The following is a 5,802-nucleotide window of genomic DNA, read 5'->3' as shown; positions in this document are numbered from 1 at the left end:
AGACTGGTACGGTCTGGTGTGTCCCAGCTTGTAATTTCTCTTGGGTGATTTCTTGAATGACCTGAAACCTCATACCCTTTTCACTACTGAGCTGAGCCAATCTGTACTGCCTGGTTCCACCATAGCTGCTGGAACTATAGTCGATAGGACAACGTAACCTTAGGAATGGACAACGTAACCATAGGAAAGGACAACGTAACCTTAGGAAAGGACAACGTAACCTTAGGAAAGGACAACGCAACCATAGGAACGGACAACATAACCATAGGAACGGACAACATAACCATAGGAACGGACAACGCAACCTTAGGAAAGGACAACGCAACCATAGGAAAGGACAACGTAACCATAGGAACGGACAACGTAACCATAGGAAAGGACAACGTAACCATAGGAAAGGACAACGTAACCATAGGAAAGGACAACGTATCCATAGGAACGGACAACGTAATATTAGGAACGGACAACGTAATATTAGGAAAGGACAACGTAACCATAGGAAAGGACAAAGTAACCATAGGAACGGACAACGTAACCATAGGAAAGGACAAAGTAACCATAGGAACGGACAACGTAACCATAGGAAAGGACAACGTAACCATAGGAAAGGACAACGTAACCATAGGAAAGGACAACATAACCATAGGAACGGACAACGTAACCATAGAAAAGGACAACGTAACCATAGGAAAGGACAACGTAACCATAGGAAAGGACAAAGTAACCATAGGAAAGGACAAAGTAACCATAGGAACGGACAAAGTAACCATAGGAACGGATAACGTAATATTTTTTTTACCTTTCTTTAACTAGGCATGTCAGTTAAGTTAAGAAGATATTCTTATTTTCAATGACGGCCTAACTGCCTGTTCAGGGGCAGAAAAACAGATTTGTACCTGGTCAGCTTGGAGATTTGAACTTGCAACCTTTCAGTTACTAGTCCAACACTCTAACCACTAGGCTACCCTGCCGACTCTACACTCTAACCACTAGGCTACCCTGCCGCCACAAATGTAACTTTAGCTTTGTTTGTTTGGTTGTTATAGAAAAGTTAGTGGTCAAACAGTAACATATCCTGAAAGACATCGGTGCTGTGGGCTAATAAAGTAACATTGAAAAGGACAGAAAGGCCCACTGATTAGCTCCCAAATACCACCTTTATTGGCAACGTTTCCATCCAACCAGGGGACCTGGCGAAGATCCATCCAACCAGGGGACCTGATGAAGATCCATCCAACCAAGGGACCTGACGAAGATCCATCCAACCAGGGGACCTGACGAAGATCCATCCAACCAGGGGACCTGACGAAGATCCATCCAACCAGGGGACCTCGTGAAGATCCATCCAACCTGGGGACCTGGTGAAGATCCATCCAACCTGGGGACCTGAAAAAGATCCATCCAACCAGGGGACCTGGCTAAGATCCATCCAACCAGGGGACCTGACGAAGATCCATCCAACCTGGGGACCTGACGAAGATCCATCCAACCAGGGGACCTGGCTAAGATCCATTCAACCTGGGGACCTGACGAAGATCCATCCAACCAGGGGACCTGGCGAAGATCCATCCAACCAGGGGACCTGACGAAGATCCATCCAACCTGGGGACCTGGCTAAGATCCATCCAACCAGGGGACCTGACGAAGATCCATCCAACCAGGGGGACCTCCAACCAGGGGCGAAGATCCATCCAACCAGGGGACCTGGCGAAGATCCATCCAACCAGGGGACCTGGCGAAGATCCATCCAACCAGGGGACCTGGCGAAGATCCATCCAACCAGGGGACCTGGCGAAGATCCATCCAACCAGGGGACCTGACGAAGATCCATCCAACCAGGGGACCTGACGAAGATCCATCCAACCTGGGGACCTGACGAAGATCCATCCAACCAGGGGACCTGGCGAAAATCCATCCAACCAGGGGACCTGACGAAGATCCATCCAACCTGGGGACCTGGCTAAGATCCATCCAACCTGGGGACCTGACAAAGATCCATCCAACCTGGGGACCTGACGAAGGTCCATCCAACCAGGGGACCTGGCTAAGATCCATCCAACCTGGGGACCTGACGAAGATCCATCTAACCAGGGGACCTGACGAAGATCCATCCAACCAGGGGACCTGACGAAGATCCATCCAACCAGGGGACCTAGCTAAGATCCATCCAACCTGGGGACCTGACGGAGATCCATCCAACCAGGGGACCTGGCTAAGATCCATCCAACCAGGGGACCTGGTGAAGATCCATCCAACCTGGGGACCTGGTGAAGATTCATCCAACCTGGGGACCTGGTAAAGATCCATCCAACCTGGGGACCTGGAGAAGATCCATCCAACCAGGGGAACTGGTGAAGATCCATCCAACCAGGGGACCTGGTAAAGATCCATCCAACCAGGGGACCTGGTGAAGATCCATCCAACCTGGGGACCTGGTGAAGATCCATCCAACCTGGGGACCTGGAGAAGATCCATCCAACCAGGGGACCTGGTGAAGATCCATCCAACCAGGGGACCTGGTGAAGATCCATCCAACCAGGGGACCTGGTGAAGATCCATCCAACCAGGGGACCTGGTGAAGATCCATCCAACCAGGGGACCTGGCTAAGATCCGTGTTGGATCTTAATGTCGTCACTAAAGGTGGTCAATAGGGAGCATGTTCAGTGTGAGGGCCTTTCTGTCCTTTTCAAAACAACATGTTCCCAAGACTTTAAGTGGATCACAGTCTTTATGCGATCTGTGTTCACAGCAGAGTTCTATTTAAAAGGAAGATATCTTAAGTAAATGTTATGTCACTTCCCTCATCCTTCCCTTGCTGTGTCCTAAGGCTATCGATCTCTACAATAGTCAGTCACTGGCTACACACACACAGAGACAGACACAGACTGGCAGATTACCGTAATTTCCGGACTATAAGCCGCTACTTTTTTCCCACGCTTTGAACCTCGCGGTTTATACAATGACGCGGCTAATTTATGGGTTTTTCCCACTTTCACAAGATTCATGCCGCCAAAAAACTGAGCACCGTCACATAACATTCTCATCATTCTGATTACGGTAGTCATTTTGTCACCCTCATCATGGCAAAGACACGGAGAAATGCATATGATGCAGCTTTCAAGTTGAAGGCGATCGATCTGGCTGTTGGAAAAGGAAATAGAGCTGCTGCACGGGAGCTTGGCCTTAATGAGTCGATGATAAGACGTTGGAAACAGCAGCGTGAGGAACTGACTCAGTGCAAAAAGACAACAAAAGCTTTCAGAGGGAAGAAAAGCAGATGGCCCGAACTAGAAAATGAGCTTGAAGACTGGGTCAACACACAGAGAGCAGACGGCCGAGGTGTTTCAACTGTGCAGATCCGACTGAAAGCCAAAACAATCGCCACCGCAATGAAGTTTGAGGATTTTAGAGGTGGACCATCGTGGTGTCTAAGATTTATGAGACGTAAAGGTGTCCATCAGGGTACGGACGAGTCTGTGTCAACAAAAGTTTCAAACTTCCGCAAATTCACTATTTTTTAAATTTGGGTTACAAGCCGTGTTTTGTTTAAAAGCCTATTTATTTTTGTTACAAGCCGTGTTTCATTTAAAGGCTGTGTTCATTTGTTTCAAAGTACCGGTAGGCACCTGCTGCTTATAGACATGTGCGGCTTATTTATGTACAAAATACATCATTTAAAAAAATTCAGTGGGTGCGGCTTATATTCAGGTGCACTTAATAGTCCAGAAATTACGGTATATATAATATATATTAAATATTTTCTTTCAGACTTCATATATATATATGAAGTCTGAAAGAAAAAAATAGAGAAATATTTAATCTAATTATTGTCCTCGAAGACAGTGGTTTTCAAACCTCTCTTGTCTGTAACCGCTGGGGCTCCCAGAGGAGGTTGAAACCCCCTACTCTAGGATAACAGCTGTTAGAAATTTTGCATCTAGAGAACAGTGCCATCTAGTGGAGGTTATTTGCAGTCAACAGTTCATTCACAGAAATCGATCCTTTACTGTACAGGCCAGGGTCTACCAAAAACAAGAGTGTGGATCAGTTTAATATTGCGGAAAGAATGTTGCTTCCATATGTAATTGTCTGCATCATTTGCAATCCATCCAACCTGGGGACCTGGTGAAGATCCATCCAACCTGGGGACCTGGTGAAGATCCATCCAACCTGGGGACCTGGTGAAGATCCATCCAACCTGGGGACCTGGTGAAGATCCATCCAACCAGGGGACCTGGTGAAGATCCATCCAACCAGGGGACCTGGTGAAGATCCATCCAACCAGGGGACCTGGTGAAGATCCATCCAACCAGGGGACCTGGTGAAGATCCATCCAACCAGGGGACCTGGTGAAGATCCATCCAACCTGGGGACCTGGTGAAGATCCATCCAACCTGGGGACCTGGTGAAGATCCATCCAACCTGGGGACCTGGTGAAGATCCATCCAACCGGGGGACCTGGTGAAGATCCATCCAACCTGGGGACCTGGTGAAGATCCATCCAACCTGGGGACCTGGTGAAGATCCATTCAACCTGGGGACCTGGTGAAGATCCATCCAACCAGGGGACCTGGTGAAGATCCATCCAACCGGGGGACCTGGTGAAGTTCCATCCAACCAGGGGAACTGGTGAAGATCCATCCAACCTGGGGACCTCTATATCATTTCCAATCCCCCATATGTTTTTGGTAAATATATATATCCATACATGCATGCATATATATACACATATATACATACATACACATACCTATATACACATACCTATATAGACATACATGCTTTTTTAAAGAATATACCTTTATTATTATTCCCTGCAAACCCCACCGCCGATCCCCCAATTGGAGTAAACTAATAAACACTTCTGCTTCTACCTTCCATACATCTTATACACATTTTACAGACACAGTCTACTTTACAATAGTTCTCTCTTGTTTGTTCTTAGTCCTTCCTCTATTTGTGATGTCCATCCAGTTTGATTTATATTTGTAACTGTGCTATTTCACAAAGGTTCCGAACCTATATACATTCTACAGATCCCTTATGCCCTACATTGTTTATCTTGTTATTAGTCCCACCCTTCAGCTCCACTCAACCCCTCCCATCTATCTCTCAACATCAGCCATTTCAGATTTCTACTTGCCATATATTTTTCAACTCTGCTGTGATGCTTCATAAAATAATTGAACCTTCCTATTCTCATAGCTTCTACAGATTGTAAATGAAAAATAAACATTTTTGCTAAAATAATTATTATATTATTGATTGATTGACTATGGCTTTTCAAATCACCCAGTAGTGCTATCTGCAGTGTTAGTTCTAGGCAAATGTTGCAATTCTTCAGCCATTCCTGGACCTGTGACCAAAAATGAGCTACATATGGACAGTACCAAAAGAAATGATCTAATGACTCTGCCTCCTCACAGCTGGGAAGATTGTATCCCCATATATATAACATTCTATTAGTTGCAAGAATTTTGTATAGTAATTTATATTTAAAAAAAAAATTGAAGTTTTGAATCCGGCATTGTTTTGCGTACCAAAACAGTACCAAAACTTAATGAGGAGTTGGTTATTTGAAATCAGCTGTGTAGTGCTAGGGCATGGGGGCCCGGGATGGGGACAGGGGACCCGGGATGGGGACAGGGGGCCCGGGACGGGGACAGGGGGCCCGGGATGGGGACAGGGGGCCCCGGATGGGGACAGGGAGCCCGGGATAGGGGGCCCGGGATGAGGACAGGGGGCCCGGGACGAGGACAGGGGGAAACTCTGCATCAGACTACTGTATAGTAGACAGTGTA

This window comes from Oncorhynchus nerka, linkage group LG6 (genome assembly GCF_034236695.1).
Source record: "Oncorhynchus nerka isolate Pitt River linkage group LG6, Oner_Uvic_2.0, whole genome shotgun sequence".
NCBI classification, from domain to species: domain Eukaryota; kingdom Metazoa; phylum Chordata; class Actinopteri; order Salmoniformes; family Salmonidae; genus Oncorhynchus; species Oncorhynchus nerka.
Note: the sequence above shows the minus strand (reverse complement) of the source record.